The sequence below is a fragment of the Polypterus senegalus genome, chromosome 9 (genome assembly GCF_016835505.1).
Source record: "Polypterus senegalus isolate Bchr_013 chromosome 9, ASM1683550v1, whole genome shotgun sequence".
NCBI lineage: Eukaryota > Metazoa > Chordata > Cladistia > Polypteriformes > Polypteridae > Polypterus > Polypterus senegalus.
In genome coordinates this window covers 109,840,315-109,862,467 of record NC_053162.1, presented here as the reverse complement: position 1 = coordinate 109,862,467, position 22,153 = coordinate 109,840,315, and the positions used below count along the sequence as shown (strand labels likewise).

General features: G+C 38.8%; 1 pseudogene; it reads right to left on the bottom strand.

Moving 5' to 3' along the window:
• Positions 1–10,178: 10,178 nt before the first annotated feature.
• Positions 10,179–20,183, bottom strand: LOC120534886 (annotated as a pseudogene).
• Between the last annotated feature and the right edge of the window lie 1,970 nt (positions 20,184–22,153).

Below are 22,153 nucleotides of genomic sequence, written 5' to 3'. Positions count from 1 at the left end.
TTGCAACTGTCTACCACCCCCCTTAATCTAACAATGATTTTTTGAACAACCTTGCTACCCTTCTTACCCATTTATCTACAATTACTTCAAACATAATTCTGTTGGGGGATTTTAATATACATATGGACAAAATCAATATCCCTTTCACTAGAGACTTTTTATCTTGCCTTGAGAGTTTTGGATACTGGCAGAATACTGATATTCCCACCCATTGTAAAGGACATACTTTGGACTTCATCTGCTGCTCTGGTGTTGTCCCTCTCGATCTTGCAGCAGATTAACTCACTATAACTGATCACTTTCTCCTTTCATTTAATGCTAAACTTACTTTTTCTATTACTAAGCTCCCTCATCTCATATATTTCCATAATTTTAAAAATATTAACTTGGATTTTCTTTCTTCTAGAACTGATTCCCACATGGACTTTTATAATTTATCCACTCTTGAAGAACTGGTCTCATATTATAAGACTAGACTCAATGGTATTCTTAATTCTCTTGCTTCGCTAAAAACCAGGGGCCTCATGCATAGCACCATGCATAGAATCCAAAAGCGTGGGGGAAAATAGAAGAATTTCAGCGATTATCAAGTGGTGGCATGGAAAAATGTACTATTTGTTGGTTTAAACAGTGGCATAAACAACAAAAGGAAGCTGATTGAGTGACAAAGAGTGTCAGAGAAACTCGAAAGCTCAAGTTCATAAAGTCGCATAGTGCCCAAAATAAAAATTAAGTTGCCAGATATCAAAGACGCCATGAAAAGGCAAGTCATTGACCACCGTCTGAGTGTTATATGGGAGCTTATTAGGGTACAGAGAAAAGAAAAAAAAATAGAGACACAGTGAAAAAAAAAAGTTTGAAATGTCAATTTTAATCTTGAAATTTCCACTTTAATCGTGCAGTTTATTTTGTCATTAAAGCAGAACATCATAAACGTCATCTTAAAATATTTTAATGAACTACTTTCTCAAATCCCATTGTAACTAAAGTAGCACATTAAATGTTTCATATTCTGTCTATTCTTCTATATATGTGTGTGAATCACTACTTGCTTCTTAAACAGGCTTTCTCTTACGCCAAAAGGACTCAGAATACATTAATGATATTACTGCTCTCTGGGTCGTGCCAGTCCCAGGAAGCATACAGTGTGAGGCAGGAACAATCCCTGAATGGGGCACCATTTCATCGCTACCGCTGTCCACTGTGTCCACACATTTAATGACAGTATACGTTATTTAAATGAAGTTAAAAAATTATCTGTATAATGTAATGTATATACTTTACTGCATTTCATCTGAAAAAATGATCTTAAGATCTCCAGCAAGATAGTGCCTGGAAATCTAAACCAACTTAGAAGCCAGTTGTCATCATCTGTAAGTATGTGCTCTCTTCTATTGAATTAAATTGAATTCCTTTACTGCTATGGTATGGTACAATGAGATTCAATATGCAGATCCTCCATAAACTTATTATCCAAGAAAATGGTAAAATAACAAAAACAACAATTAATAAGGATAATGATAATTATAATACAATAAAAACTATGAAAAATATACAAAATGAAAGCATAGGTGGTTCAGGTTGTGCCATATTACAACTGTAATGGAAGTTTACAGTGAGATAATTGTACTTATAAGTACAAACAGTTCTACCAGGGGCACTTGATGGACTAATTGAGTGTGTTTAGGGCTCTTGGGATGAAACTGTTTCTGAACTTCAAGGTTCGTGCAGGAAAAGCTCTGAAGCGTTTGCCAAACGAGAGAATTTCAAATAGATTGTGTGCATGGCTGAGGCATGGTGTGCTATAAGCGGTGAGATATAGTGAGAACAACACTAAAGCAGTTATAGTATTTGGAATAGTTTGTCCATTCCATGCACCATTATATGGTTACAGGTTGATTACAATCAAGTGCCTTAAACTAAAAAGTGACATGCGGTTAATGTCAGTGCATTTGATAAAGCCGCGTCAGAGATGTGAATCTAAAAAAAAAAAGGGAAGCCATCTAGGAACAGTAGCACTGCTTCAACGCTGGGTGCTTCCAGTTTGCAAAACCAAGCTCTACGCTATGTTTTGAGGTGGCGTGAGAATGTGCGTGACTTTACGCCTAGTTTTTATACATCGCGATGTGAGCATGGAAACGGGCATATGCAACATTTTTGTGCGTACGCACTGTTTATACATAAAGGACCCTGGTAATTTGTTTGAATTTATCGTATTTAATCTGAGCACTTCCTCTACAATCTTCAAATCACTAAGTACCTCTTTAGTAGTCCCTGTTACTGCTGGGAGGTTATCCACATCCTCATAATGTATGTAAAGACTTCAGAAAAGTGCAAGTTTAAAGCATCTGCTTTTTTACTGTTTGCATTTTGTATTGCCATTTTACTATTTCTGATACACTTCACCTCTTCCTTGACTGTTCTTTTACTACTAAAATACTAAAAGAATCTCCTTTGGTCATCTTTCACTGTATCTGCAATATTCTTTTCTAACTGCTTTTTAGCTTCACCAATATCCTTCTTAATGGCTGCTCTCATGCTTTCATATGTACTACAATTTGTGTTTATACAGCTGGATTTATTCTTTGTAGCTTCCTTTTAATGCATTATTAACCCACTGTGGATTATTTTAATAACCTACTTATGTCAAATTTTGGGATCTATCTGTCCTGCATTGTATGTAAAACTTTTTTTAATGTTTTTCACTTCTCCTCAATTGCTCTACACTTAAAATCTTATCACAGGTATTCTCTGTTAGTCTTTGCCATGTTTGTTCAGAATATGCCTTCCAAAGGTAATGTCTAACATACTGTGTTAAAAAACTGTCAATGATTGTAGCTATGAACTCCTGCTCCTGTACTCCACTATTTGCAGTGTTAGCCCAGTTAATATAATGTGCTTTTTGGCTATATTATCCTCTGTTAACTTGCATTTTTAATATTATTGAAAGTATTCACATTGTAGCACAGTCCAAAAATAAGTTTTTTCCCCTAATGTTTTCCACACAAATCCAGATATGTTCACTAAGATATGCCTCATCAACTATCTGAAGGGGACATACCTTTAAATTCTGGTTTACAAAAACAGCAACCCCATTTTTTTGTTCTGTCTCTCCTTCCTAAAAATGTGCAACCATCTCTGCTATACTCATCTCCATCTTTTCTATTTAGGCATGCTCCAACTCACTTGTGTTATTTTTGATATTTCTATATTTCTATGTTATCTATTTCATTATTGCACTTAAAAATTGGGTTAGAATTTTCTTTACTGTGCATATTTGCTCTTGCACTATATTTCTTCACTTCCTGTCCCATTCTAAATCTGGTCTGTCCTAAAATCCCTAGTCAATTCCATAGTTTATCCTCAACTAACTTACTCATTTGCCTCCCCAACACATTAGAGCCCCAACACCAGGGGTCGACAAACTTTTTAACTGTTACCCCAAAATTGAATTGGTTTTTCTAACATTACCCCTGGGATTTGAAAGGGAAAAAAATCAAAATCTGTTCAAAATTACAATATTTTATTGCACCAATATGAAATATTAAAGAATAAATAATGTAAATAAATTAAATATAAAAAATAAAAAAATAACTCTCTGCTAAAGTGAAAATAAAAAAAATATTTAATAAGCAACAAAATAAGCAAAACAAGGTAGTGAACAAAAAATGCAGTTCACACACATTTTGAGAAATGATATTGTCTCATTTCTGAAACAATGAGATCAAAATTGGGAGTTTTGGAGGTAAGCGTGATTTGAATATCGTTTTTGCAATTCAGACAATTTCTTTGCTTTGTTTTCATATTCAATAATGTGGAAAACTCTTGTTCTCAAAGATAAGTTGTTGTGAAAGACAAAAACCTTTTGACTGCCTCTTCATGTGCGATATTGAAAGCTTTTGCAGAAGCTGTCATCCAAAAAGATGGTTTTATTCTCAAATTCAATACACGCTTCATTATTGGATCGAAGTTCAAGAATTGCCTCTGCCAATCCTTGAGGTTCTTCTGGTATTTCAGCTATTTCACATTTAAAGGGATCAACAACCCAACTGATAGCTACAATGGCTGAGAAAGCCAAAATAAATGTACATTTCACAAAACAAATTTACAACCGTGAAGACAAATTTACAAAGGAAATTCAAAATAACATTTCAGAAAACAAATTTACAATAGTGAGAATAATTTACAACTCCCGAGACAAATTTACAAGTGATAAAACAAATTAACAGTTAAAAAAACAATTTTACAAGTGGCCCGAAACAAATTTACATGCGGCAAATCAAACGGAAAGGGTAAGTACAATACACAGGAAGTGCTTGTTACTAACCTTTTGTGTCCTTTAAACTGTTTTGCGAGGGGAAAATGAATAGAATTTGTAGCGATTAAGCACTGCCAGGTAACAATGTTTTGTCCATTTTGTGGTAACCATTTTAGCCAGCTGGCTTGCTTGTGTTATTCTTGTGGGAAATGTTTAGACTTTCAAAAAGAGTCTCCCCAGATGGAAGATGTGATACGTTGTTGTATAGGCTGTTTCAATGAAGGCCACTCCTACAATGTAATCGTTGACATGATGTCCTTTTTTACATGGTGTAAACATTAGCTTGTGGTGTCTTAAAACTAAACTTAGAGAAGCTGGGCTATATCGTAGAAAGGAGTATTCCTCCATAAAACGCTGCCAGGAATGCCATCAGGTTGGAGCTTTGTGGACCTGGACAACTTTTTGGCTACCAAATGATGTGGCAAGTACTCAGGCAAAAGTACAATTTGCGAGTAAACCGAGATGATATTATGGCTTTACTCTGGGAGCCAAATCCTTGAAGATGTGAGAGGACAGCACGCTGAAGGTTTATAAGAAGAACCTACCACTCAATTATATGTGGCATGCTGATGGTTACGACAAACTAAAGCCATTCGGATTTGCTATTTCTGGATGCATTGATGGATTTTCATGTAAAGTACTGTGGCTTGTAAGATATTTCCTAACTTGTGTGCGACACCTTGGTGTTGTGCCCATGTGCAACAAAGAGAATGGCATTATGGCTGCAATTCAATGTACCCTATGTCACCAGCATGCTGACTATTACTCTGGAATTTCTAGCCACATGTATGGCTCATCCATGAACAATCAATGTATTGAGTCATGGTGGTCCATATTCAGAAAGGGAAGGTACGTCACCTAAATGAAGTATTGCTCTTCATCATTACAGTTAGCCTACACATTTTACAACTGTGATGCATGTTAAGGAAAAAGAAAATGTATTAAGTTACGTTAAGGCTGCTGATTAATCCCCATAAATGCATTAAAATTTTATGGGATTAACTTTTTAAACGCAACCTCCTAAATGTGTTATTTAGGATCCCTGGCCACTTACTGTCCTCTGTAGTGTTGGGGCAACGTTAAAAGTTACGTTACATAGTCAAATTAATTTTTAAAGTAGCGAGTAACTTAATGCAATACTTATTTTGTTGAAGGAAAATATTAACGTTACTTAAGACACTCAAAAATGATAATAATTGCTATTATTATTAGGAGTAGTACTGCTTTATTTCCTATAAGTACTGCCCTTTTCTCAAAGTCGTTGCCTTCTGAGGCTGTCACATAGTGTCCGTGATTCTTCAGGTCATTTGGTGACATCCTGCATGTGCTGAAGGATAAATTTAATCAGCTCAGTTTAGGGTCACAGAGAGCCAGTGATTGTTGCAGCAGTACTGGGTGAAAGACAGGAAGCAAATGCACCTTAGGGGGCTCAGGTCGGGGATATAAAAAGGGGATGGATGTTATTTTCTTCACAACACATATTACAACATATTTTCTTAATTTAGATGTAGTCGAACACTACAATTAAATTTAAAATAAGCATTTATGGAGTTTATGTTCTACTGTACCCAATGCTAGAACTGACATCCTAAGAAATAACAAAGGCTTAAAATAAGGAGCTCTAAAAGCTGCATTATAAATAAATGGAATGAAAATTTGTTTGGTAATATCTTGATCAGGAATAAAGGAGATCATGAAAATAGATTTATTTTTATTATAAGTATGGTTTTTGTATCTCTTACTTTAAGGAAAAAACTGCAAAGAAAAGCATGGTTTGTAATGCATTAAATTTTATAAGTAACTATATAACATATTTGGTTAGTTTTTTTGTAAGTAATAAGGAATGTGACTAAGTTAATTTTAAAAGTAACATACCACAACACTGGTCCCTTGTAAACATTTGTTTTCTTTATCTTGATATCATCTCTTGCCCAGAGGGGACTGGGCGGTCTCTTGGTCTGGAACCCCTACAGATTTTATTTTTTTCTCCAGCATTTGGAGTTTTTTTGTTTTTTCTGTCCACCCTGGCCATCGGACCTTACTTATTCTGTGTTAATTAATGTTGACTTATGTTTATTTCTTATTGTGTCTTCTATTTTTCTATTCATTTTGTAAAGCACTTTGAGCTACATTTTTTTGTATGAAAATGTGCTATATAAATAAATGTTGATTGATTGATTGATTGATCTCTTGATCCACAAGTGTAAATAAGCTGGTATGCTTAAGCAAATGGTAGAATCAATACGAAGTTTAACCCAGTTATTTATATAAATCTCAATTCTGGGTGGAGTTATTTGCAGAACTCAGAAATGCAGGACACTTTAATGGAAGTTGTGAACATCAGTGCTTGCTAAGATTTTGCTTCAAGGATGTCATACAGAAGGACCTGGATGAATGCATGACTCTGTGGAACAGTCACCGGATTCACCCTTCTACAACCGCGTCATGTCCTGGAGGAGTGCCCAATGAACTGTACTACTTACCACACAGATACTGGATTATCATTTCCCAGTAACTTTTTGTTTTCTTTGTAGCTTAAATGTATATAAATGCTATTACTCAGATACCTTTCTCAATCTAGATTTGGCTCCAAAGACTGTGGATTTAGGATTGAATGTACAGAACTGGATACTTTCCCTGAATCAAATCAGCCAATGCATTCATGTGGTGACCCGAACATGCAGGAGTACTTGGACTTTGTTATGGAGCACAGTCACCTACAGAAGCCAGAGAACTGGGAGTCTGCATCAGAACGGTATATACGTCTTAAAGAAATTGCTTAATTATAATTTGTTCTGTGTACTACAGATCTAATAATGTACACATTAATGAAACAGTGTCTCAAAAGTGTGAAGAGTAACTTATGCTGTCCATGAATTTTAAATTTTACTGGAAAAGCTTCCACATCTGCCCTAAATTATTGTAAATAAAGTGTGAAATGAAATAAAGTTAAGTAAAAGTAAGGTAAATTATAAAATATTTATTACACTATTATAAAAGTATCAGAAATAAATGTTTAGTTTCAAGTACTCTTGATTTGGCTTTATTACCAGGAAATCTCTCTTTCAGATCTCAGGATTTGATGAAACTGTCCAAATGTAACATAATATTACCAAGAATATATTAAAACATCTTCAGTTGTAGCTTAAATAAACAGTAATCAAACATGTGGTTTCTTCAAAATCTTAAATATACTAATGCAGCAGAGTTATATTACAAAATAAAATAACAGTGCAAAAGTGTGTCCACCAGAGCAGATGGATCGAGTTCTCTAGCTGCAGTGATTTAATGCACACACTTATCCACATCTAGTGGACCTAATCACACCTGATTTAAAAACAGCCAGATCCTGTAGAACTCTGAATTCCAAAATCCATATGTGATTTAAACACATTGTATGAATCCAGCAGTGGTAATTTCATTGTGTTTGAACATGTGTTTGCCATTGGGAATGGTGAATCATCCAGGAACTGAATCCGCGGCAGCGGTTCCAATCCAGACGGGGGAAGTGAAGTTAGCCCAGTTGCAAACAAGAAAGCATCTTCCACGCCAACAGCAGCTTGACCTTCAGTAAGGAAACAGAATTGTTCGTACATATCTTGGCATGTTGTTAAGTATTGTTTTTAACTACTTGTAAAATAAATAATTATGCAATCTATTTTGCAAACCTTCACAATCAAGGAGATAGTGAGCCCAGTAGCCTAATGTTTGTCCTTCTCTGAGTCTCCTGTTGTTCCCTGATAAACTGAGGTCAGTTTTGAAGAGCCCCTCAAGTTCAAGAGCAGTGACCGTTGTGGACACTTTTTCTATAGTGTCGTTTCTTGTGACTGAAGACAGAGAGATATAATTAAAGTTAGTAAAAATCTTTTATTGATACACACCAGGCAAAGGTAAAATGACAGAGAAGCACAGTCCTAGGACACCTGCCCTTCGTCTGCCCCGAGGGGTCGGTGTCCCAAATTTTTATAGGGCTTTTGTCTTATGACTTTAGTTACACAAGAATTTCAAAATATTAGCCTGAATCAGCACTACCAGAAATCTAAAGGTGGAATACATCTGTTAGTTTCCTTAGTTTGGGGCTCGATGATTCCATACTTGTGGTTTTTTGTGTAGTAACCTTAAAACAAGAAGTAGCACTTAGCACGCATACTTTGGGCACGCAGGGTCTTCACGACCCTTGTCACGTACACCATGGGCAAGCAGAGTCTGCATGGCTCTTGTCACGTACACCAGATTGATCAAGCTGTTTTGTATTTTTCCATACCTTCTTCAAGAGCGACTGCCCATGAGCTTCAGTGTGCCAGTTGCTAGCATTGAGGGAACAACCCGCGCAATAACTCTGTGAATTCTCACATGTGTGGTATAGCGGGTCCACAGCTCCTGTCAAAGGCCAGTTTTAAAATAAATAATCATGCGCTCACGGCTTGGCGAGGGGGCGTGGTGGTTGTGTGGCTGAAGCGGTTCTCAGGGCGATTCGCGATGTGGGAGTTTCTCATTTAAGTGCACAGGTGAGACCATCCGCATTTGTGATTGTTCCTGGGGCTGCTGATTTCAGCTGTCATGCCCTCTCGATAAATAGAAATGCGAGTCAGCTAGAAGGGGAGGAAAAAGAAAGAAAGAAAGAAAGAACGAACGAACGAACGGATGGGAGGTTGCAGGAGAAAGGAGGAAGCAGTGGAGAAAGAGAGAGAGAGAGCCTGCGCACGCGCAGCTGAACAGGGAGCATGGGTGTTGGGCCGACACCTGGGGAATAGTAGTAGTGGTCACCACTGCTTAGTGATCATGGAGCGGGATTGACTGGAAGGAGGATGACTCTCTGCATAAGGTAGTGGGAGTCGGGACTTGGGCAAGTGTCCCAAGTCACTGTCAGGAGGAGCCTACCGGAGCCAGGGATCGGAGAGGTGAACTGAACAGATGAAGTAGGCAGAGTGAAGGTCAGCTGCAAGTAGGGCGACTCCCCTGTTGAGAAGCCCAGACAGGGGAAGCAGGGGGCCACCAGATAAAAAGGCATCGGGCTTCTTGTTGTGTTTTTTTTTTTTTTAAAAGAATGCTTCCTGCTGTATTTTAACCTCGTTGTTTTTAAGAAAACTTTTTTTCTATTGTTTTTAACCTCCACGTTTCACTTCTGATTTTATGGATTTATTTATTGGAACTTCGGACACTGCACTTTAATTTGAACATCTTGTTTTGTTGATTGTTTTAATAAAAGCACTTGACACTTTTTCACCATCCCGTGCTTTGCTGTGACTCACTGCTAAGCTCATCGGTATCATTACCGACGGTGTAGGGTTCAAGGGCACCCGGACAGCAGATGGGAGCATACAGCAAACCCGCATCGTCACAATGTGATTTTGTGTTTTTTCACATAAATTTGAATTGATTGTTGAAAAGTATGTAGGTGGCATGCGTATCCAGGACATGGCTGCTGCATACTGTATGCCGAGAACGACGGTGTCTACGATTGTGAAAAACAAAAGACGTTATTAAAAAGTAAAGTGAGGTTAAATTTTCATTTATTTCATCTAATTGCTTTTTGATTTATGTATTTTAGTATTAAGCAGTGTTTAAATTGTATACAACCCCATCAATGTATAATATACCAATAACAATAGGATATTTTTTCATGGGAATGGATTAATCATTTTCCCATTATTTCTTAGGGGAAAAAATTGTTTGGTATACATCCTGTTTGGTATAAGTCCAAGGACCTGGAATGGATTATACCGAGGTACCAATTTATGTTGAAAATTATTGGAACTGTCCTACACTAATAATGCAGTAGTTGTAAGTTGCTTGTTAACAACTGAATTGCAGACTGACATCATGTTTGCTTTGAACATGGCAATGTAACTTACAAAAATTATAAGACTAGAATATGACGGTACCTGTCAATTACACATGAGTTACAGTCGATAATATACCATCGGAGGTAGTCTGACACAATTGTTCTCTTTTCTTCAAGAGTAGCCACATATCTCAGACAACCAGCTGTCTGAAACATTGTGCTATGTTTTAAAGTAAATTCTCGCAAAGCTTCGACAGAAGCAGCATGGTCAATCTAAAACACAAAAAAGGGGCATATACAGTATATAAAGTTCTCATAAATTTCTGTTCCATTACTTATATAGTTTAACCTTATATCTTGCACAATCACAAAACAATAAATGCATTACTCTGTGTACTGTGTTATCAAGGAAGTAATGATTTTCTCAAAGCATTGCAGAAACTAACAAATAAACCCTGCCCTACATTATGATTTTCCTACCTCTCGCAAAGCTTTCTTTATTTCTTCTTCAGTTACATCATTCATTGTTGCTTTGAATGAAGGCTGGCCTGCAAGATACAGTACAGGATCTTCCGAGAGAAAATATGGACCTGGGCCTCCACGCACAACTGATACCGCAATCATCTTTCCTGCCAAGAAGTACTCATCCTCCCTGAGAGCTATGAATGAAAATCATTCATATTTTAGGTGATTTACAATTCGAACCACAATTCCAAATTGCATTTAATGTTATTTCTACTGTTCCATACATATTTAGCAACTACTTTTGGAAACATTCAAATATGTTTCATGATACATTAAAATCAAGACAAACCTAAGCATGTTGTTGCTAAATATCTCTGGAACAGTTCAAGTAACAAAGCGTATCAGTGATATGATATATAATTACAAGTCACACATCTTAACACTATGTATACATACCATTTGCATTGTAGACTAAGTAATGTTGTCCTGTTGATCCATCAAAAATTGGTCGGTCTTTAAGATGGTTCATTAGTATTGTTAGAAACTCTCGTCTTAGACCACCTGTATCAATTCCATCCTCAAAAACACCAGCATCATCAGTAAATCTGACCAGCATATCACAGGTTTCTAAATATGTTGCACACTTGAAACCTCGGACTGCTCCATCCCAAACATTTTACTTTGCAATGTTGAACCAGCTAACTCTTTCATGATCAATATGATGTGACAGGTTTGGAGGAGTTCAAGTATCTTGTGGTCTTGTTCACGAGTGAGGGAAGAATGGAGTGGGAGGTTGACAGATGGATCGGTGCGGCATCCGCAGTAATGCGGGCTCTGCAACAGTCCATCGTGGTGAAAAGAGAGCTGAGCCAAAAGGCGAGGCTGTCGATTTACCAGTCGATCTACGTTCCTACATCCACCTATGGCCACGAGCTTTGGGTAGTGACCAAAAGAGCAAGATTGCAGATACAAGCGGCCGAAATGAGTTTTCTCTGCAGGGTGACTGGACTTTACTTTAGAGATAGGGTGAGGAGTTCAGTTATTCGGGAGAGACTTGGAGTAGAATCGCTGCTCCTCCGCATTGAGAGGATTCAGTTGAGGTGGTTCGGACATCTGGTTAGGATGCTCCATGGACGCCTCCCTTAGGGGGTGTTCTGGGCATGCCCAACTGGGAGGAGGCCACCTGGACAGACCCAGGACACATTGGAGGGATTATATGCCTGGGAACGCCTTGGGGTTCTCCCAGAGGAGCTGGAGGAGGTGGCCGGGGAGAGGGAGGTCTGGGCTTCCCTGCTTACAATCTGACCTTGGATAAGCGGTGGATACTGGATGAATGGATGGATGGTTTGCAATGATATCAGGTAGTGTAATGTTTACCTCCTCTCTAGAGTTACATTTGTGAAATGCCAGACAGTACACAGTTTTCTATTTTTTACACAATACTGATGTGCAGTAAAGGGCTTCTTTCACATATTATCACAGAAGTGATTTAATCTTTTATCATTAAGTGCACAGAGAAAACCTATTGCTATTGTCAATAACTGCCTGCTTACATGGTTGTGTCTGATTTACAGGAATTGGCTTTTCATCTTCTTCAACACATGGTGCATAAAAGTGTGTATATTTACTGTAAACAAATTACCATTGCTATGTTAAAAAGACAACTCCACCCATTTTACACTAACACATTCTTCTTAAGTAATTTCCAACCTAAGTAAATCTGTGAAGTACTTTTTGTAAGTTAACCATTCTACAGATATTTTAGAAACAACTTGCCAGTTTATTTTTCATCTAATCTAAAAACGTCTAGCAAGGGAATAGTCACATTTTGTCAATTTTTTTTGCTTACTTGTAGTAGGTGGACTTAGTCACATCGTATTCAGGTAGATCCTGATTATCCTTAGTATCAGATATTACTATCCGAAAAATAAAGTGACATGGGCAACTTAAATGTCCTACTGTTTGTCCAAGTACAATGCAGGAATGTATTTTCAAACTCAACTACAGACGTTACTAAGTAGCTAGCCTCTGTTGAACCAAAATATTGAAAAGCATTATGCACAAAACAGCTCTGTTTAAGATAATTAATACGGTCATTCAATATATTGGTTTCCTAAATTATTTTTTTATGTTAACTCACCACAGTGTCAGTGTCAATTGTGCTCTTACTTGTAACAAGAATTTCAGAATCAGAGTCTGATTCTGAGCTAACATTCACTGCAGTTAAAGGAAACAAAATGAACACATTATTATGTATTATTATGTACAGTATGTCACAGCACTGTGAAATATGTAAAAGTGCTAAATCATCAGAACCACTAACCTCATCTAAAGTCTTTTTTTAGGCATATAAAAAAGAGATCCTGCAATATGCTTTTCCTATTTCCTTTTTATATTCAGCCAATACAAATGGCCTTTCTGTCCCAGGCACATTGACCACCTCTGAGCAATCTGGATACAAAAGTATATATGGTCCTTCATCCATGCCCTTGTTAAATGTTCTCATTTTCTGGACAGCTAGTTTCAGCAGATCAGGCACTGCTACCAGAGGGTCTTTAAATAATGTTTTCCCTCTTACAGGTTTTAAATCACTTCCATTTGAAACAATCAATTCTATGTTTATCTAGTTAAATAAAAAATAAACAGAATGGGTTTTCTGTAAATTATATATTTATAAGTTTGTTGCACAGGAAGTTAATCACCAAATGGGTCCACTGATTAAACAGTAACTGTCCCTGCAACCATTGTCTTGTATACATGACAAAAACAGTTAAGCCACCTAACCTGAACTTGTCTCTGTTCTTGTTTTAGTCGTCTCTTTGACGCACAGCTAAAGGACTGTCTTTCTTTTGATTTGAAGTTTCTCTAGTCCATGAACTGTTTATATGATGTGCATGGTTGTTCTTCTGGAATGAACAGAATTGAATATCAACACATTATGGACAGAATAATTGTAATAATTTATTAACCATAAAATGTATTGATGTGTATTTTAGTTCAACTACTTCCACAATTTTTTTTAGTATAGTTACTCGTAATATGTGACCTTTAGTTTATGACTACTACAGGTAACACTGCTTGTTAAAAGATGAGATACAAAGGTTGGCTTCTACAAGTTTTTTAACAATAAAAAAACAAAACACATACATCATGAATCTCTTTACATTTTCTTCACAATACTCCTAAATAGCATACATATACAGTACACTAGAAAAAATCCATTCCATTTTCTGTTGTAAAAGCCATTTGTTAGTTAGTTAGATTATCATAGGTTGATATTAGTATTTTGTTAGTTATGTTAAAATGTTTGTGTATATATTAGTGCATAGTCAATGGGAGGTTTTATTATAAGCCCTACAAGATAAATTGTAAATGGAATATTCTAATTATTTCTTGTCATTCTGACTACACACTAGTTCCGTTTATGATCTGCATTTGCAGTTGTTAAAGCATGGAGGGCAAACAGCTTCAAGCTGTAATGCCATACTAAAGTGAAGTCTATGTAAGTTTGCCATAGAAACGTAATAAGTATAGAAAGTAACTGATTTTTAACCAGAGAAAGCTAAGACTGTAATAAGACTGAGAAGACACATTTTTTCTGTTTTTGTCTTTTATTCTCTGTGTGTAATAACTTTTTTGTAAAATTTTGTGATTTTTTCTTTTTCAAATTTTCAATAAACTTTTTTGAAACAGACTTTATTGGACTGAGAAAGTTATTTTTGTACATGTTTGACTCATGCTGGATCCTACCTTGCCAACTGCTGCTCGACCTTTGGAACCGAAAAGATGCAGCTATATCTGTACTTTGAAATGTGCTAGCAATTGCTGAATTTTGAAAATAATACTAAACCAAATCATGTTTTATTTTATTAGGTTACAACCGTTACGAAAGTTAACAGTCCCAGTGTATGTTGCGATAGTAATGAACAAACTTAAATGACTGCATTAAGTATAACACACATATATATTTGATCATGGTGGGAGAGGACGCTGGCGTTGAATGTTCGCCGCTTCTCCCTCTGAGTCTGAGTTTAATATTGCTAATTTACTATTTTATTTTTAGTGTTAGTAAATAAGTCTCATACTTTTCTGAAAATTTTCCTGATCTGTTTTATCGCTTGTCGTGGATTTTACGCATTTTTATCAAGTTTTTGTTGTCTATTCACCTGTTGCCTGGACATACTGTTTTATTGTTTGCTGTTGATTCTACTGATTTTTTTTATCAAGTTTTATCTGCCGTCTGAATATACTGCTTTACCGTTTGTTGTGGACTTCTTCGCCGTCCTTGTTACATTCATAGAGGCTCTGGTCGGAAGTTCATTTTCCATAATCAGCAAAAGTGCTCTGCTACCAACATTCCATCTTTTTAGTCACTTGTCAAACATGTGATGAGTCATCAGAGCACCGTTGTTTCAACTACTATCAACATTAGAAGTATTGCGAGATCTCTGCACTCTAGCATGGGAAACACCCGAGCCATTGTGAGAAATACCACAAGATCCTTACATCCCCGGCTGGATTTATTTTGTGGAGTGGATTACAAGCTGCTTGGAGTGGATTTTATTGTTTTGAGACCTGTACTGAGATTTACTCCACAATTACTGGTCAAATTTGAATTGTTTAATTCTCAGTCCATCAGCAATAAATCCACACTGATTGAAGAACACATCAGGGAGAAAGGACTTGACTTCATGTGTCTGACAGAAACCTTGCACCAGTCAGAGGCTTACTCTGCCTTAAATGAACCGTGTCTATCTGGCTACAGTTATTTGGAGGCAGCTCGCATCACTGGGCGTGGTGGTGGTCTAGCCATCATCTATCGTCAGGTCCTGGGGGTGTCCCCTATTTCGTTACCTGTAAAATCTTCCTGCGAGTGTCTTGCATTTACTGTAAATGCAAGCCCCCTTTTCCCATGACTGTTCTTCTTATCTATCGACCTCCAAAACCCAACTCTGCTTTTATTCCGGAAATGACTGATCTTCTCACAACACTATGTGCCACCTCTGCCAACATCATAATCCTGGGAGATATAAATATTCATGTTGATAATCCTAAAGGTTATCTCACTGTTGATTTTCTTGAGTTGTTAGATTCTCTCAACTTACAACAATATGATGATGTCCCCACACATTCTGGGGGTCATACACTTGACTTGGTTATTTCAAACTCTACTTTAATTAGTAATTTACAGGTTTATGATTTTGGTATTTCAAACCACAAAGTAGTGTCAATGGAGCTACCCTTTTTCTCCCCTCATACCAAACCAGAATGGCAGATTCATTTTAGAAATTTGTGGATGCCTTGGCCCTGGACCTTAAACGTCTTTCTACTGATCTTACCAGTTCCAGCTCTGTTGCTGACCTCATGGATCTCTACAACCAGTCTCTGAGCAGTCTCCTGGATTTTCACGCCCTTTTAACATCTAGGTCCATCTCATTTTCGTGCTCAGCACCATGGTACACCTGCGAGTTGCGTAAAAATGAAGGTGGCTGGGCATGTCCTTTTGGGTTGACTGTTCACAAACAGGCCTATAGGGAACATAGGAGGGCGTATGCAGAAGCTATGAAGGTTGCATGGTCCAGGTTCTATTCTACCATCATTAGAAATAGCTCCAAGGATCCAAAAAAACTTTTTTCTACTATAAATCATTTTCTTAAACCTCCTTCATGTGCTCATTCTGAGGCCACTGATGAGAAGTGTAATTTGCATATTAATTTTTTCAAACAAAAGGTTTATAACATCCACTTACACCTCTCTACCATGAATACTCTGTTCCTCCCAACTGTCGACCCACTGCCTGAGACTCTCCAGCCCCTTTGCTCCTTCTCTGTTGCCACATGGGAAGAGGTGGAGGACGTCATCAGGAAAATGAAAACGTCTACCAGTTCCCTGGACCCTTTTCCCTCAGCCTTGCTGAGGGCCAACATTTCTGCTGTTTCTTCACTTATCACCAGGATTATAAACCAATCTCATTTGGCTGGCCATATTCCTTCAGCACTAAAAACTGCTGTCATCAGACCTCTACTGAAAAAACCCACCCTGGATCCTGAAGTTCTGTCTAACTATAGACCCATCTCTAATCTTCCATTTCTCTCTAAAGTTCTGGAAATAATAGTTGCAGTACAACTCCATGATCATCTCAAACTGAATAACCTGTTTGAAAAGTTTCAGTCTGGTTTTTGCCCTGGCCATAGCACCGAAACAGCCCTCGTCAGGGTCACTAATGACCTTCTGATGTCAGCAGATACTGGTTCTCCTTCTTTACTCATTCTCCTTGACCTGACAGCTGCTTTTGATACAATTGATGATAATATTCTTCTTCACAGTCTGCAATACACCATTGGACTTTCAGGAAATGTTCAAAATTGGTTTACATCTTATTTGACCGGTAAAACTGAGTATGTCACTCTTGGCAGTGAAAAATCTCACACCCATAATGTTACCTGTGGTGTTCCACAGGGCTCTGTGTTGGGCCCCATCCATTTTATCATTTACATGCTCCCCCTTGGAAGAGTCATTAGCAGACATAGTCTATCTTTCCATTGCTATGCAAATGACACTCAGCTTTACCTTAGGACTTCCACCTCTTCTACTGCTCCTCTGCCAACATCTACACTGACTATTTGTTTGGAGGAAAAAGAGGCATAGATGAAGCACACCACACCATCTTCGTTCTTCTACCGTCACCAGTATCACATTTTCTGGTCAAAACATTCCTCTTTCTACATTTGTTACAAATTTGGGTGTTAAAATGGACTCTCAACTCACTTTTGACACCTACATTAAACATCTCTGTAAGTCATCTTTTTACCATCTCAGGAACATTGCTAAACTTCGTCCAACACTTACCCTGGCAGATGCAGAGAGGCTTGTCCATGCCTTTGTCTCGTCCAGGCTGGATTACTGTAATGCGCTCCTTATTTGGATTCCTGGCAAGAGTATCCAGAGACTCCAGTACATTCAGAACAGCGCTGCCAAGATCCTGATGAGGGTGCGAAAGCATAGCCACATCACTCCTATCTTGAAAACCCTTCAATGGCTCCCTGTACCACTTAGAATAGAGTACAAGGTTTCCCTCCTAACCCATCAGTGCATCTATGGATCTGCTCCCTTGTATTTACAGGAACTCCTTATCCCTCATATTTCCTCACACACCCTCCGCTCTGTGCATACTAACGCTCTTCAAGTTCCCAGAACTAAGCTTAGCAGTATGGGTGATAGGGCCTTTTTTTCAGTGGTGCCGAGGCTGTGGAATTCTCTCCCTGACTACCTGAGAGCCCCACAGTCGACTGATGCTTTCAAACGAAACCTAAAAACTTATCTTTTTAGAAAGGCATTTTGTTAAATTATTTCTATAGATTATCTTTTTTGTTAATTTATTCTTATTTTGTAGCACTTTGAGATTGTTAAATATAAAGCGCAATATAAATAAAATGTATTATTATTATTATTATTATTATTATTATTATTATTATTATTATTATTATTATATACTGTATATCCCAACTTGTACAGAAGTTATTTATTTGAACGGAATTCTGAATGACTCATACTATGTCAACTGAGCAATAATAATAATAATAACAATAATAATAATAAAAGCCTAGGATAGCTGACTCTAGATAGCATTAAGATTCCATTTACTGGTGCTTTGATTAACATTTCCAGGAGGTTTAGACGTCGGCTGTGCATCTGGTTCTCCAGTGTGGGGACCCTCTTTTAAAAAGTCTAAACATTTCCCACAAGAATAACAAAAGCGGGCTAACTTGCTAAAATGGTTTTCAAACCCTGTTCAATGTTCACAAAACAGTTTGAATGACACAAAAGGTCAGCAACAAGCACTTCCTGTGTATTGTACCTACCCTTTCTGTTTGATTTGCCGCATGTAAATTTGTTTCAGGCCACTTGTAAAATTTTCTGAACTGTTAATTTGTTTTACTGCTTGTAAATTTGTTGTGGGAGTTGTAAATTGCTCTCACTATTGTAAATTTGTTTTCTGAAATGTTAATTTGAATTTCCTTTGTAAATTTGTCTTAATGGTTATAGATTTGTTTTGTGAAATGTAAATTTGTTTTGCCCTTCTTGGCCTATGTAGATAGTATTTAATTCAAATTCAGAAAAATAATTTGAGAACTGCTGTCTGAGTTTTGCAAGATGTCTTATAACTGTATCTTTGATGTCATCGAAAGTTATATTTTCAAAATCTTCCAAAAACAAAGCTAACTTTGGAAATGCAGCTATCTTGTTCCCTTGTATTTTCTGCCTCCAATATAGAAGCTTTGATCCAAACGCTGATATCTTTTCTCTGGCTGAAATGATGTTGACATTTTTTCCCTGTAATTCTTTGTTCAGTGCATTCACTGTGCTATCGTCCCCTTGAACCATCAGACAACATGTTAGACACCAGGTAAAAGTCCAGATTATTATTTATTATAATAGTGTGCACCAAGCACCTCCACTCCACAATACTCCAATAAATCAATAACAATTATAATAACCACTAACAAATCCTCCCAGCAGCTCCGTCGCACTCCCTCCCAACTCCGACTCAGTCTGCTGGGGTTTCCCACAGTCCTTTTAAAGTCTCTGACCTGGAAGTATTCCGTCTCTGGGTCAAATGCCTTCTTCAGGTGTCCCGGAAGTACTGCGGTTTTCCGACCTCGTGACTCCTAAGTACTTCTAGGTTAACGTCACCATAATAATCCCCAGGTTCTTAATGAGCTCCCCCTGGCGGTACTCACGTCACCCAACAGGGCTGAAGAACCAAACTCCATGTCCCATGCTGCCCTGCGGGAATCCTGGGAACCATTTCTGTCCAGGGGAGCTACCATCTAGCATCCCAGGGGATGTAGTGTCCTAAAAAGGCTCTTTCTCTTAGTTGAGGGACGTCCTGGCCAGACTGAAATGCCGGCTGTCCCTCACAGTGCTTCCCCCCAAGTTTAGCGTTATGATGCGAAATAGCCTGCCCCGCTAGGGTAGTCCTGTCCCTGGAGGGACTGTCTGCTCTGACCTGACCAAGGCTTCTTCCTGTAATAAAAGAAGAACAGGAAAACAACGGGGAGACAATGGTATTTCTTTTCAACTACCTCCCCGATTCTCCCTGGACAGTCCTGCCACAAGTGGCCCGGCCGTTAACAGTCATAACACAGCCTCCAAACATGTAGTAATGTCCTGCAAGACTGGAAGCAGACTGGCAACATCCACGTAGCCTTTTGCCCGGCTGGAGGCGGACTATCTCCCCGCCCACGAGGAGAGCATCCCATCCACACATACTCTATGTTAGGAGCTCTCTGCCTTTCCTGCAGGTTCTCCTTTTCTTTCTGGGACTTGGATCACAGTTTGGCTCTCCCTTTGGATAAGAGTTTGAATCCCTTTACATTTATGAACAACCGGTGTCAGTGTCTTCAGGACCGCATCGTACCGAGAATCAACACTATTCAGCTGCTCTTGTTTGATTGCTCCTTCCCCCGAACACATGGTCATCACACAAATATCTCTTGTAGGGGTCGAGGTTACTTGGCACCCTCTACTAATTAATCGCAGGCCCGTTTCACTCTGTGTCCTTTTATTCTGTACGGTACCAGTAAAACTCACCTGTACAGCCGAATCAGTCATCGCGGGAAGCTCCTGACCTAATCGTCACAGGTATTCCTCCTCCCATCTCAAAGGAGCTTCAGCCGTTGCTCCCAACTCCTCTACCAGTTTCTTTACACCCAACAGCATCTGTAGAAGACTTTGTACGGTCTGGATCAACGTTTCCAGCTTGCACATATTAATATTATTATTTAACTCGTCCGGAGGTTGACTCAAGCCATCATCAGCCCTACCTCCTGACCGGGAGCCAATGAGCATTCCCGCCTCTGGCACGTGCTCTGTTGGGTGTCACACAGGCTCTTAGGAGTTGGAGTTCCGAACTACAGAGATCCGGGGTGCTGCCACCAGCCGACTGCGATCCACTTTTTCTAGTTTAACGGCAGACCATTCAGTCAAATCCCGTCCTTCTTTACCCTTACTTGTGGTTGCGTTGCTTCGCTTGTCTCCCCCTCCCCCTTTGGGGAGCTCAGTACCGTCACGGGAACGACGACCTCACCTATGGGACAACGCTGAACTTCTCCTTCCCATAATCCTTCGAGAGAGATCAAGTGTCCTGCTTTGGCAAATCAGCTTTCAAGTTTCAGAGTCCTAGATCGGCAGTACAATCCGTCATCACGGCCATCTTGTTCAGGTGGGAAGTAGGTATCTGACGCACCATCAGATTCAAGAAGACAGGCTTCTGAAAAATAACTAAAATCGCTTCCTACCAGGTATGTCCATAGACGTGCGGCATCATCTAGAGTCTCATCCTGATTATAGGCAACGTTGAGCTCTTGACTTCCACTTGTGCTGCCTGTCTGTTTGGTCTTCTTCTTCCCCATCATGGACCGATGTACAGTGATGCTTATGTTGCAGCGCTGCCTGTTGAGTTTGCGTCTGCGTTGATATTAACGTTTTTTGTGAGTATCGTGACAATGTCTTTGGGTTCTGTACACAGAATTATTTCTTTAATCAGGTCCTCTGCCAAACAGACAGCCAGAGGATCCTGCGGGTTACGTCACTGTAAAATATAGAGGGTGTTATCGTCCCTTTGAACCCTCAGACAACACGTCAGACACCAGGTAAAAGTCCAAATTATTATTTATTATAATAATAGTGTGCACCAAGCACCTCCACTCCACAATACTCCAATAAATCAATAACAATTATAATAACCACTAACAAATCCTCCACTCCTCCCAGCAGCTCTGTCGCACTCCCTCCCAACTCTGGCTCAGTCTGCTGGGGTTTCCCACAGTCCTTTTAAAGTCTCTGACCCGGAAGTATTCTGTCTCAGGATCAAATGCCTTCTTCAGATGTCCCGGAAGTACTGCGGGTTTCCAACCTCGTGACTCCTAAGTACTTCTGGGTAAACGTCTCCATAATAGTCCCCGGGTTCTTGGTGAGCTCCGCCCTGGCGGCACCCACGGCACCCAACAGGGCTGAAGAACCGGACTCCATGTCCCATGCTGCCCTGTGGGAATCCTGGGAACCATTTCTGTCCAGGGGAGCTGTCATCTAGCATCCCGGGGATGTAGTGTCCTAATAAGGCTCTCTCTCTTAGTTGAGGGACGTCCCGGCCAGACTGAAACGCCGGCTGTCCCTCACATCACATACTCAAAAACATCTGTTAAATATGCAAGATGTGCAACCCACGAGGTGTTTCTGAACTTGTCTGCGAGAATATACCTTTGATTGGTGAGGAAAATTTCAAGTTCAGTTTTCAAAGCCCACACTCGATTTAAAATAATCCCACAAAAAAAGCCATCTTACTTCTGTGTGATAGAGTAGGTCTGTATATTCAGCCTCACCATCTTCACATAATTCACGCAATAGGTGCGTGTTAAGTGCATGTTGTTTGACAAAATTAATGACCTTAATAAATAATGTCATGCATGACGGTTTTCAGTAAGGGTTCCACATGCTTAACAAAAAGTGCTTGGCAATGCATCACATAGTGAGTAATTTCAATTCCTGGATTATTACTTTTCGCTAAAGCTGAAAAACCATTA